Source organism: Amblyomma mixtum, chromosome 10 (assembly GCF_055824585.1).
Source record: "Amblyomma mixtum isolate Tamu chromosome 10, ASM5582458v1, whole genome shotgun sequence".
NCBI lineage: Eukaryota > Metazoa > Arthropoda > Arachnida > Ixodida > Ixodidae > Amblyomma > Amblyomma mixtum.
This window is the reverse complement of record NC_143021.1, coordinates 136,818,427-136,831,462: the sequence shown is the minus strand read 5'-3', so window position 1 is coordinate 136,831,462 and position 13,036 is coordinate 136,818,427. Positions and strand designations below refer to the sequence as shown.

Genomic DNA, 13,036 nt, shown 5'->3' with positions numbered 1-13,036 from the left:
TGCGTATCGAAAGTAAAATGCACGCTGTAATCAAAAGCATAAATAATCTCCTAAAAAACTACATTACTTTCGGCAATGTACGAGCGCTGTCGCTGGTCCGAATTAGTGACTTGTAAAATTCTGCAGGTTACCTTTTCCGAGGAGAGATGCGCCACTCCCCTCAATGATATTCTGTTTCGAATAGGGCAGGGCTTGCTGGCTTTAAACAAATTTAAAGTTTGTAACTAAAACTTTTTCAATTTTTTTAAATATACTACTTTTCGAAGGTGTATTACTTTCACGCTGTCTACCAGTGACTAGAACATTGCTCGCGCTCCCATGAGATACCGTTTCGGGAAATTCCACTGTGATCATACGTTTCCTCAGTAGAATTGGCGGAATAAGTGTGGGTTTAAGAAAGCTACGGACCGAATAGGTGAATAATATAAGTGTTCCCTTACAAAAATGGATATCAACTTTCTTTAGAATTTGTATTAACACTCTATTGACTCTAGTAACCTTGTATTAACTTTTACATTCTATCAACAATTGTTCATACAACGTTGGTAGAAGTTACTTCTTTGTGTGTACTCCTGTCAATAGAAAGTTACTAAAAAATAATTTTTACATTCTATGCACCTTTGTTAATACAATGTTGGTAGACTGTTACTTCTTTGTATTTTCTCCTGTCAATAGAAAGTTACTAGAAAATCTGGAGACAGTTTCACACATCGAGAGAAATAAATGAGCAAACTGCATGGTGTTCGAGGTAATTAACACTATCTAGTTCGCATAATCGTGACGAGATCTTGCCTGATTGCATGGTGGAATCTGTTGCAGCTAGTCAACAATTTCACTATATCGAAAAGCGACCAACATTATTCGCAGCAAATGCGTTTGGAATCAAATCAGGATATGGGAAAACGTTTTAAAACAAAAGATATATTCCATTTTAATACTTCATGTACTTTACGGACTGCTGTGAGCAGAAATACTCTAGAAACTGACAAAACATTTTTGGTCATGCGAATAGTTGCGTCAAATCATGTACCGTGGGCGAACACTTCAAAGCTATTAAAACAACCTTGAACACGCAACAAACATTACAGTCACGTTTTGTTAGCCGAGCATATTCTATTAACATTCGTTGATAGGAAGTTCATACAACTTCCTTACTGCTTTCTATGTACTGCTGTCAGTAGAAACATACTAGACACCGACAGAACGTTTTATCATGGGAATAAATGCCTAAATTAATTAAGTACTCTAGCCTAACATATCAAAGCAACTAATGCAACCTTAAACACGAAACAAACATTTGCAGTCACATTTTCTTAGCCGGGCATATTTTGTCAACATTTGTTGATACAAAGTTCATACAATTTTCTTACTGCTTATATACTGCTGTCAATAGAAATATACTACAAACCGAGAAAGCATTTTGGTGATGCGAATAAAGGCCTAAAATAATCAAGTACTGTAGCCGACAACTTCAAAGCGGCAACTAAACTAACCTTGAAGCCGAAACAAAAATTTGCAATCACATTCTCATAGCCGAGCACACTGTGGTTTTTTAGAAATTTCAGTTCAATTTTCTCAATACTAGCCTTACTGCTTTCGCATTTTCGAGTGCGGCAAAGTTCTTTACAGAACATTCATCCCGAAATTCAGAAATGCGCCCTGAATCGAAGATATTTAGTGACACTTTTTCATTGTATGAAGTATTGTACGGAAAAAGTTACCAGCAAACGAAATAATTTTGGTACAAAGTGAATGAATTGATAGAATACTCAAGTATTATTGCCGCGCACTTCAAGGAAATTAAAATAACTTTCTAAGCAAAAATAGGGGTTAGTGACATATTGAGTTACATAAGCGCAATGATTACTTCGTTACAGCGAATTAGTTTCAGTGATGGCTCCTTCTACACGAAAACAATGCCTTCTGCTGCGTATTCGGCCTTAAATTCTGTACTCAGGCAGTCATTAATCAGATTAAACATTTCAGAACTAACAAAGAGTTTCAGCAGAGCTGTACAACCACTCTGCCAATTCGATAACACGATGGTGTTGCTATTGTTGCAATTCTTGATAGGTCATATTTTAACGTGCAGTCGAACAGTAATGTACCGTACGACGGTGCTAAAACACACTAGTGGTAAGAGCGTTTCGCTCTGAGGTTTCAGAGGGATTATTGTTGCGAGCTAGAAAAAAAATTCAAGTTTAGCATTGCACCGATGTGTTTCCACACTCATTGAATGACACGTTCTCGCTAGCTCAAAAGGCGCCCAAATTATATAACCAGCTTCAGGAGAACTCCTTCCTGAACCTCCACCGCAAGCACACTTTCTTCCCTCACAATACCCTGCACACTGCCCGCCATGCAAAAGTACGCGGTACACTTTATGCCACTCCACGTGGGAGCGCCCAATTTAATCCCTCGCACTACCCTCCTCCTCGAGCGACCAGCAATGGCTGATCGCACGGGACTGAAAACCCCGCACCGCTTCGCGCTCTGAGTAAATTCTGTGTAACGTGTGCACGCTTACAGCTTCGAGAACTCAAGCTGCTTCGTTCCTCAGCGACTGTACATGCGAAATTTCGCGCAAGGCAATATTAATTTTTATTTATGTTCGACCGATACTATAAAGAGAAGTATAGAGAAACAAAACAGGTAACAGCGGCCCGCTGTACTCTACTGCGGTAACAAGGGCTTTGCATGAGGAAGGTGCACGGCAATTGGAGCACTTTAAGCCCTCATTCTTGACTTGTTACATTTTCACTAGTACTGAGCCACAGAGGAGCTTCCAGTATGGAAAAAGCTAGGGTGAGAGCAGCCCCCGCTTTGAGCACCGCTAAAGCACAGGCGCAGTGCCTCTTCCGCATCTTCACTTGCATCTCCTTCAACGCAAACACGGTACGAAGCTGTGGCGAGGGAAAACGTGGCGATAGCTGTATTTTCTATCTTCCCGTAATGCAACGACTTAGAAACCCTGGAATAAAGTGTTGGTTTTTAACGTAGTCATACCGAGCAGAGGCGCGAAAACGTGTTCATTCTTCGCCTTTACTTACTGGCATCAGCGGACGTGAGGCCGAGCCGAGGACCGCGAAAGGCGGAGGCAAAAATCAATCAAGGTAGCACACAAAAATACTAGGGTAGCGCGACTGTCGGCGCGGCTCGCTCGAGCAAAGAGCGTGCAAGGTGTCCAATGGCGTGATATAAACACACACAAAACAGAGGCGATGCTGCAGCGCGGCCTTGAAAGTTTCGCATGTCACGTTAGAGCGGCGTGCGAACGCTCGCGTTCCCATGGCACACAGACGTATTTACACTAAATGGCATGAGCCAAGCTCTGTACACTAAGCGACACAATATGAGAAAATCAAAACCGAAACCATTAGCGTTCGCCAACATCATCATCAATCCTGATTCTGCGACGCAGTTACGGGGAGCTCGGTTATAGTCTTAGAAATAAGTAGTTAGTGCAGCCATGTAGCGGCTGCGGCTTCCAGCATGAGCCCAGCTGCGTCGCCTGTAGCTGCCCGCCTCTGCGAGCTTTCGTTCGCAGCGCCGCCAGAAGCAGATGGTTGTGAATAGTTGCATTTTTTCGCCTAAATTATTATCAATTTGATGACTTAGTAATTAAAACAAAATATTTTGTCATTTAATATACAAGTATGTGACAAAAAGAGCTTTTGCAATGCTTTTTTTTTTAAAGTGTGTAACGTTAGGCGATTTTAGCGCCCCTTTTCCGTTCGCTGGCGGCGGATTGTGCGTCTCATGTTGGCCGCGCGCTACACTACTTTTTAGTACGCTGAAACGACTCTTTGTTGACGGAGTGCGACGGTTGAGATGTTGTGGGTGCCTTTCTTCGGTTTGTTTGTGTTGAATATGCGGCCTCGTTAGTGTTGTGGTAGTGTGACTGAACTCGGAAGGTGACAGATAGCTCCAGTGCTGCGGAAGACGTTCTTACGCGCATGCAGTGCTCAAAAACTGCTCTGACGTACTGCACCCAACCACGCCGAGAGCGGCCGGCGCCCGATGCCCGATAGAAGAAACGGCTTGCCGCGAACGTTGACGAATGTAAGTACAGAACTGGAAAGTGACTTCTGCGATCTGTCGGGGGGATGCATGAGGGCTGCGAATGCATTTGGGTTGGTCTTCACGTCTTGTTCGCAGTGAGATGCAAAATGCGAGCACCACGCGATCGTTTGCAGAGAGAAGGTGTTCTGACACGCTCGCTTGCCAACTAGGCAACTTTTAACCCGCCGCCTTGCGCTCTTTGCGTCAGCTCCTCGGCGGAGAAGTTATGTGATAGAATTTGGTTGCACGCTGAGAACTATGGGGTGTTGCTTGATTCGTTATTCCGACTGAACAGGAGCAGCGCGTGAAAAGGAGGCCATAAGAACGAAAAGTGCTTGCATCGGCGCGCGTCTTTTGATTCTGCTGTCTGAGTGTTTACTGGATATGGAGCATTGCCCGTTCCACATCTCAGTCACGTCAAGTGCTGTGGTTCTTAATACCTCTGGTCAACGTAACGACGATTAAACATAGCAGAACCATTCCTTTGCAGTGCAGCTGAGGTAATCGCACAGTGGAAAATTTGTTGTCATTTTATTTGAATTACATTCAGTACATTCATGTCGTTCCCATATTTTCAGCCCGAAGTGATAAATTATAACGTGATTCGCGAATAATAGCTCTAAGAAAAGTATGACTAGCTTTGTAAACCATTTTTATGCAAACTATAGGAGGCGTAGGCAATTAATCGTTAGCCTCCACTCCTGAACAAATTGCACTGAACAGCTGGAGGTTGTAATGGGATGTGGCTTCTGTGATGATGTTTATGAAAGCATGGCTCTAATACAGCCTTTCTTCAAATGTGCCCGCAGTCAAGCTCTGTACAGCTGCTCCACCGGTATCATCACGCTACTTTTGCACCAGCTTTCATCTGTCGTCGAGCCAGTGCTACCTCAACCGGAGGCAAATGACATCAAGACCAGCTGGTGGAGCCTATCAGCCATTGACACTGGATATCAAGCATGTGCCACTTGTAAAAGGATACGTACACGAGTGGGTATTTTTTCCTTGTCTTTTTTAGCCTGACTAGAATCTTCTGGTCCAGGCTCCCTCTTTCTTTCATTTGTTTTTTTTTTTTATCTTTTAAAAGAGGACCAGGAGAAAGGGAAAAGATATTGCGGGCGTCATGAAAGCACTCCCCTAGTCAAGCGCATGGTGTTATAGTGTGAAATTCTTTTTTATAGTTTTTTCCCTCATGCCTCTCGTGCTTGGGAATCTTGATCATATTATAAACCAAATTGAAACAATTATCTCCTTCATGACCTTTATACAGTAATCTAAAAACAGCAAATAAATTTTATAGGTTTACTTCAGCAGTACCTACCTCTTACAAGGTATGGCATGTTTGAAGTGAACCAGTGGTGTGGTAACTATGCCAGGCATAGCCTAACGGGCATAATTGCTTAATTGAATATTGGCGTTCAAGTGGAGCACTCTGCTTTAGAAGCATAGGTGTTGCTAGCATCAATAATTGATACCTTACCAGATTATCCTTGCATTACATGAAACCCTGTAAAGCTTATATTGAAGCTGTACAGAAGAAAGGTGCTTATTCGATATGGCATGAGCATTGCTGAGGTTTTCTTTCACACTCTCTTTGTCACAACCGACTGCACTGTACAGTTGAAATGCATTTGGAATTGAGTATTGGTGCATTGTTATTTTTATTCATGCCGAAGTTCAGTTACTGGTTCCATTACACTAGCTGAGCCTAAGTCAACAAATATTGCTGTGACCTTAACATGGCCCCTTGCTGTACTTGAACCAATGCGTTTGATGTTGCCTCTCTCCCGTGCCATCAAGGTTTGTAATAAGCTGTGTAAATAACTTAATTTACTTTCTCGAGGTATTTATTGCTGCAATTAGTAACAGGTAATTTCCTAAAGAACAACCTAAGTACTCCTTTGGAACACATGTTTGCTTGTTTCCCTTGTATTCTTAACTTAAACAGATATGAGCAGGCCTCAGCACTGGAGGAGTGTGCAGTGGGACAAATAAAAAACTGCCAGTCCAGCTGCTCCCTTAGAGGCACATTGCTGAGGCTTTTATCGCTTGTAGTTCTATGCATCTTTACTTGCAAGTGTTGTATCTGACACAGTGTGTGCCTTAATATTTTGATTCATTTGCTTTAGAGTGTGCCACTCTTGCCCTGAGAACTTGCTCACCTCTGTGCTCTTTGTTCATACATTTCCCCCTAGCACCTGGCATAGCTCCAAATGATGCTACATTATCTACAAGCTGGTAAATAAAATGAACAGCAAGTAAAGTTAAGTTACTCCCTCCTAGCCGCTCTAAGGGAAAGAAACATATGGGTTATATTGGAATGTGTTTGTGCCATCACTTTTGAAAGCAAAAGCTGCCTGAATTTTTGTACAGACAAATCAGAAACACAAAACAATTTTCATATTTGATTATTTATTTATTTATTTATTTATTTATTTATTAATTAATACTGCAATCCCAGGAAGGGATTTTCGCAGGGTGAGCATACAGAAAATAGGTAAGTACAAATATTAAGAAAAAAAAGTACAAAGGCCACAAATTAATAATAAGCAACAAAAACACAACAGCAAAAATGAAAGGCTCAATGACGTAACACAGCAAAAAAGTACAATAAGGTTTGGGGCATATAAATACACTACTATCAAGTCATCAGTGAACATGGTCAACAGGGAATTAATTAAATGAAGAAAGAGCACCAAAACGATCACAATATTAAAGTCAGGTCATGAAAAATTGGAAACAGGAATGCATGACAGAGGACATTATTGTGTACTGAGGTTGCCGATAAATGATGTTACAGGTAGCTGTAGGACTTCGTCGTTAGTAAGTTGATTCCACTCCGTTACTGTTCGCAGAAAAAAAGAATATTTAAAGCAGTTATTACGCTGGGTGAAAGGGGTGATTGTAAGATTGTGACGTTGTCTTGTAGAATAACCTGAAGAGAAGGATATTAGTCCATCAATGTTTATTTTAAAATGACCTTTGACCAATTGGTATAAGAACTTTAGTCGAGCAACGCGATTCCTTTCGGTTATAGATATTAAAGCAGCCCTGTTTAAGAGGTCACTTACTGATGTGCGTCCATAGCTATTGTAAACAAAACGTACTGCTTTCTTTTGTATTTTTTCAATTTTATTTACGTTTGTTTTGGTGAATGGATCCCAGATTATTGCCGCATAATCTAGTATTGGAAGGACAATCGATTTATACGCTAAAAGCCGAACTCGGGGTGTGGAAAGTCTCAATGCACGCCTAAGAAAGAAAAGTTTACGGTTTGCATTATTTACAGTTTGATCAATGTGTTTAGTGCAGTCAAGGTTGTCAGTAATCCATAGCCCTAGATATTTGTAGTGTGAGACTTCGGAAAGAATGTTGTTATCAAATGAATATTGGAACATCAGTGGACTTTTCTTGTGAGTGATTCTCATATACACGGTTTTTTGAAAGTTGATAGGCATCTGTCATGCATCACACCAGGCATTAATTTTATGAAAAGCCTCATTAAGTTTTACCTGATCTGACATGTTTTTAATTTCGGAGTATAGCACACAATCATCTGCATATAGTTTAATATTAACAGGAATGTCTTTCACGATGTCGTTAATGTAAATGATAAACAAGACTGGCCCAAGCACTGAGCCCTGAGGGACGCCAGAGTCAACAAAAACAGTTTGAGAGGAATGTTCCCCAAAAGAGACATATTGCTGACGGTTATTCAAATATGCTGAAATCCAATTAATGATTTTGTTATTTCTGAGTGTGCTATTAATTTTGGAAAGCAGTTTTTTGTGAGAGACCTTATCAAATGCTTTGGCGAAATCCATAAAAATGGCATCTGTTGGGCTACTATTGTTAATAGCTTTCACAAAATCGTGTATAGTCTGAACTAATTGGGTACAAGTAGAATAACCTTTCCGGAATCCGTGTTGGAAATTTGTAATAAAATTGTGTTGTTCAAGAAAATGGGAAATGTGGGTGTGTATTATGTGTTCCATAATTTTGCAAACTGTCGATGTTAATGAAATCGGTCAGTAATTATTAATGTACTGTTTGTTTCCATTTTTATGAATTGGTTGGACTCTGGCTGTCCTCCAGTCGCCCGGAACCTGTCCTTCGTTTAGAGACCTAGAAAAAATTATGAACAAATACTTGGACACCCATTCTGCATACCTCGTTAGGAATGCATTGGGTATTTTATTAGGCCCAAGGGATTTTTTTACGTTAAGATTCAAAAGCATTTTAGTTATACCCTGTTCACTGATGACAAGATCAGGCATCGGAGGTAAGCATGTTTCGAACACAGGTTGTATGCCATTATCCTTAGTAAAAACGGATTTGAAGTATTCGTTAAAGGCGGTTGATATTACCTTTCCGTCATGTGTTAATGTGCCATTGATTTCAAATGCATGAGAATCCCTAGATACTGGTGAGATTGTACGCCAAAATTTTTCAGGTGAGCTAGTTATAAAATTAGGCAACATATCGCCAAAATAATTTTCTTTATCAAGTGCTACTTGTCCTCGTAGTTGACTTGACAGAGCGGAAATTTTATCCAGCAGGCCTTCCGGTTGGACAACTGCTTGCCTTTTCTTTTTCAACTTTTTTAATTTTCTACGCATTTGTATTGAAGTGCGGGAAATCCAGGGATTGTCACGTTTTGTCTTTTTAACAATGCTTGGCACAAAACGGTTAATACACATCATAACCAGATCCTTGAAAGAAATCCACAGATCGTCTACATTTGCGGTAGACTTCGAAAAACTATCAAAATAAAAGGATAAGGTATCGATTATTGATGTGTCATCAGCGCGTGAGAAGTTAGGAAAACATGACTGCTTTGGATGCCTGTCAATAGCGGCATCAGATAAGGTAAGGAACACGGCCTGGTGATCGGAGATTCCTGGGATTATTTCGCATTTTGTTTTAGTACTAATAGATCCGCTTACGAAGAAAAGGTCCAGTATAGATTTAGCGCCATCGTGTACCCTGGTGTACTCGTCAACAAGTTGGGATAAATAAAATGCAAATGCTATGTCCAACATGGCATCACCTGTTTTGTCGTTATGGTTTTTGAGGGACATCGTGCGCCAGTCAATATTAGGCAGATTAAAGTCGCCAGCTAGAATTATCCGATCGCCAGGTTTTAAATATGTGTTCATGTAAGTTTTCAAATCATTTAAAACCGATATGGAAGAAGAAGGGGGCCTGTACAACACACCTATAATGCACCTGATTGTACCACAATATGTTTTACTGAAAATGCACTCTACATTAGGCACATCAGGCATCCTTAAAACTCGTAATGATTTCTTGTATATCATACAGACGCCGCCACCTCTTCCAGTACGGTCTTTCCGGAGTACATTGTAACCAGTAGGCACGAATTCACTGTCGAAAATTGCATCGTGTAACCATGTTTCGGTCAGCACAGCAATGTCTGAATCGTTAGTAAAAAGGAGCCTTTCAAGCTCGGTTACTTTATTGATTACACTTCTGCAGTTAATGTTTAAGATTTTCAAGGATGTAGGATCATGCTTTTTCTGTCAGTTTTTTTTTCTTATTGACCAATCTGACACGCTCTCCTTTCTGGGCATCCCAAGCAAACATAACACTATCAATGCTAATTTTATCAAAGACCAGCTTTACCTTAGCGCCATTTGCTTTTTCTTCCGCTGCGCTGTCCCATAAAAGTTTACGTAAGTCACGCACGCGCTTTGAGAAGTCTTGCGAGATAGAGTACGACGATCCTTTTTGTTTGTAGGCTGCTTGTAAAATGGATGCCTTTTCCCGATAGTCAAGAAATTTTATGATAACCGGTCTAGATTTGTCACTGGATTTACGCCCAAGCCTATGAAGTCTTTCTATACCTGTAGGTGTTATACCTATCTTCTCTTTTATTATGTCGTCTTTCACTGTGTTCTCAAGTTCTTCAAGCGTCTAGTTTTCTGACTCTTCTAAACCGTAAATTATAAGATTATTGCGACGGCTTCTGTTTTCTAAGTCTTCCACCTTATTCATCAGAAAGGACAACTGGCTGTCAAAATCTGCTATTGTTTTTTCTATTTCGCTTACTTGTTTTGTCAGCGTGCCTAGTTTGGACAACTGTTGTTCAATGCTATCTATTCTGTTGTTTAGTGTAACCATTTGCTCTTTTATTTCGTTCTGACCGTCGATAATTCCTTCAATAGTTCCTTGCACTTTCTTTTGGCCGTCTAGCAGTTCCGACAGCAATTGCTTCTCAGTTGGTCCCGGGTTTGTCTCAATATCGCCCGAAAGAAGTAGGTTAGTAGGCAATAAAGCAATGTGCGCCAGAATACATTTGAAACACTGTGGGCAGGGCAGCAGCAACAGAAACCGGTTGTCACTACGATAACAGTACATGGAAACGTTTTTACTAACCTGTAGAGCAAGACAAAAATGGTTGCTGAGCATGTTGCCGATACTGCTGCTGGCCTGCCCACTGAAGAAAGTCGATGTTGCTCGCTCTTTTAAAGGGGCTTGCTGAGCCATGTGATGTGACGTCACAGTTGTCGAGATGAAGCGATGCGCTGTCAGTTGCGGAACGGAAAGCAATGTAATCGCCGGGCACCTGGCACGAGCCAGATTTTCCGATGCCGGCTCACTGAACACATCCACGTCGATTGCCCTTGATGCGTAGGCGCTGGGCCACCATTCATTCCCGCGATGCGAGGGCTCGTTGACCAGGTCAAACGACGTAGCCACTGGGTCGCAGCCACGCGGTGGAACTGGTCCGCACAGAAGGGACGCCAAAATCTGTAGAGCAAGAAAAAATGGTTGCTGAGCATGTTGCCGATACTGCTGCTGGCCTGCCCACTCATGGCCTGCATCTGATCTTCACGTGACTGGAATGGCTAAATATCTCTTTGTGGTAGCCTAATTAGGCGTAACATGTTAATGTCAGTTCCTGTGAATATCATTCAGTCTTTGAATGTGGGGACAGAATTGAACACAACAACATGTTATAGCTTTTCTTGTTCAAGGAAGCATTGCATTTAGCTCTAGTCTTGTGACTGCTGCTTATGCTATTACTCAGCAGCCTTATCAAACTCACTCGGAGTGCTGAATTTTAGTGCACATTTAACTGATTGTTGCTTCTCTGTGTTTCATTCTATTAGAAGTTACTATAACTGTATACCTTGAATGTTTTCTTTTGCAGTTCTCTTGCTGCTGCATTCCGCCATGGAGGAGAGGCTACCTGTTAATTGGTGCACACGTCTCATCACTAGGACGCTACCTCTTCCGCTGGTGACGCAGACAAGTAACGACAGGGTTAATTGGAGAGACACGAGAGAGGTCTTTGCCCTGCAGTGGGCGTAGTCGGGCTGATGATGATAAACAAGCAGGCTGCCTTTTATTGAGGACAAGTGTCAGGATAGTGCACCAACAAAGTTGCTTAAGAATTTCTGTGCTGATGTATGTTTATTAAAATCAGTTCATAGCTTGATATCTACATCCATGTGGACATTTAGCATATGTTTGGCATCCTGTTTGACTTTTAATTCACTAGTGTTTGCAGCCTTTAATGTTGGGCTTAAGGCAGTGTAAGCATTGTTTCAATGTGTGGGATTTTTTAGCTGTTTTGGAGAGGTGTGTGTGTATGCATGCACAGTTTTTTTCCACAGGTTTGTTATGTGGCTCATGGAACCTTTATGTTACAGAAGAAATTATTTCATTTCTGTGTTGTACAGGAAAGTGATCAGTATTTATATGCACCAGGTGTTTCAAGGAAAAGAATAAATAGTTTTCAAAAATATGGCTTTTGCTGCATAGTATTACCAGTGTTAGCAGACACGAGAAAGCTGGTGAGGTGTATTTAGTAAGCTGGTTAACTAATTTCTGATAATTAACTTTTTAACTAACACAGGTTTGCAACTGGTAGCACTTAGAGACTTTTAGCCAGTCGTTAGTAGTAGCCATATCAGTTTTTAGAATGTACAAAACATGATTACTTTCGCCGCTGTGGCTCGACAAAATTTGGCTGCATCGTGCGAAAATACATGCGCTTTTGAAAGCACGCAGAGAGAGAAATCCCTCCAGTTCATGTAACTGCTACAAATCTCTAATTGCAACTAGACGCCTAACTCTGATAGTTAAAAGGTTTGTAGCGCCCGGCGACGCTATAAAGCGCCGGCGCTGAGATCGGCGTTACAGCGCGCGCTAGAGGAAAATAAAGACGGACAGCGCGTGCTCGTGGCGCACGCCCGGCACGGGCAGTTCGGAACTAGAAGCCTGCCACGCTGGTCGTCTCTTGCTGGTGCTCCGCTGCGACCCCGCAAAATCCTCAACAGTGGTGACCCGGCGAACCGTGCCTTCTATCGCAGCGGCGTTCCAGCATGGCGTACTGGCAGCACCCAAGTTTCGACCCGCCGCTCCCGGCGTTCCGGCCTGCAGGCGTCGGCGGGTGGTTCGCCCAACTGGAGGCTGCGATGTACCTGAACGGCATCACCATCCAGCCGTTCAAACACGAAGTCCTTTGTGACATCCTCCCGGCCGACCTCCTGCGTCGGCTCACCTACTCTGCTTTCGGCGGCCGGCCATACGATGAGCTGCGTGCGGCCGTCTTGGCGGACTTCGGCGCCTACTACGTTCCGCCGCCGCTCTACGACGCAGCGGACCCGTTTTCGCCACCGCCAGCCTCTGTCCCTGGACCGGCCTCGCTCGCGACCACGCAGCCTTCATCAGAACCCAGCCCGCCTCAGCAGCCCCTCGCCGCATCGCCGCCACTCCCGTCCAGCGTCTCCAGCCCGGCTGTCTCTCTCGACGCCACACCAGGTGGGATCCGCACGAGCTTCGCCTCGCGTCCTGCTCCCACTACTATCCGACCCGCGCCTCTGGCTCTGCCTCCTTGCGCTTCAGTGGCGTTGTCGCCAGAGCCTCCTGCAGCCAAGGACGACTCTGCGGCAGCAGCCGTGCCGAGGCTTCCGGCATCTCCATCTACCTCGTCACTACCGCC

General features: G+C 42.8%; 1 long non-coding RNA gene across 1 annotated transcript; it reads left to right on the top strand.

The window, feature by feature from the left end:
• Positions 1–3,832: 3,832 nt before the first annotated feature.
• On the top strand, positions 3,833–11,374 carry LOC149327051 (uncharacterized). Its single transcript, XR_016286389.1, has 3 exons — positions 3,833–4,062; positions 4,872–5,052; positions 11,240–11,374. It is a non-coding gene; the product is annotated as an uncharacterized LOC149327051 (long non-coding RNA).
• The last annotated feature ends 1,662 nt before the right edge of the window (positions 11,375–13,036 follow it).